Source organism: Mirounga angustirostris, unplaced genomic scaffold (assembly GCF_029215605.1).
Source record: "Mirounga angustirostris isolate CCGP_5_RB_7025 unplaced genomic scaffold, mMirAng1.0.hap1 SCAF_3, whole genome shotgun sequence".
Classification (NCBI taxonomy): Eukaryota; Metazoa; Chordata; class Mammalia; order Carnivora; family Phocidae; genus Mirounga; species Mirounga angustirostris.
Genome location: NW_026991711.1, coordinates 181,544,927 through 181,545,588, shown reverse-complemented (window position 1 = coordinate 181,545,588; position 662 = coordinate 181,544,927). Strand labels below are relative to the sequence as shown.

General features: G+C 37.3%; 1 non-coding gene across 1 annotated transcript; it reads left to right on the top strand.

Annotated features, from left to right (window-relative positions):
- The first annotated feature begins 386 nt into the window (after positions 1–386).
- On the top strand, positions 387–459 carry TRNAF-GAA (transfer RNA phenylalanine (anticodon GAA)). Its single transcript has one exon. It is a non-coding gene; the product is annotated as a tRNA-Phe (tRNA).
- Positions 460–662: the final 203 nt, after the last annotated feature.

Genomic DNA, 662 nt, shown 5'->3' with positions numbered 1-662 from the left:
GGAACATGGCTTTTATGGAGGTTGATACTTCATTAAATATTTAAGTGGATCATGCTGCCATTTTTCTAGAAATTAATCATATATTAGATGGAAATGCCAACTAAAGACGTTTTGTTTTTGTTTTTGTTTTTTGCTTTTTGACACGAGAAGAGCTCATGATACATTTTTAAATGGGAAACACAGATTGCAGGGCAGTTAAGAACATAACTGAGAAAAGTGAAATCATTTGTTACTTCAAGCTTAGGAATAGGGACCTTGCTTCATCATCTCTGTACTATTTGTTAAATGTCTACCTCCAGCTGAACCTGAATATTGACATTTTTTTTTTACTGTTGTAAAACAGATATTATTCCATTATAGTTATACAGGAAAAGCTGCAGGAACAAGCTGAAATAGCTCAGTTGGGAGAGCGTTAGACTGAAGATCTAAAGGTCCCTGGTTCAATCCCGGGTTTCAGCAGTGTTTTTGATGCTTATGCTAAATGTACTTTTTGGCAGTCTTAACCGAAATATAAGCTGTAAAGGGAATATTAGGCTCTCATGTGGATCTCTGGGGCGAATCGTAGGCTTTTCAGGGACGGGTGGTATCAGGAGTCTTGGGGGGCCTTTTTATATAAACCCACTAGCACTGTTGTACTTCCTGACTGTAATAGTAATAGCTGA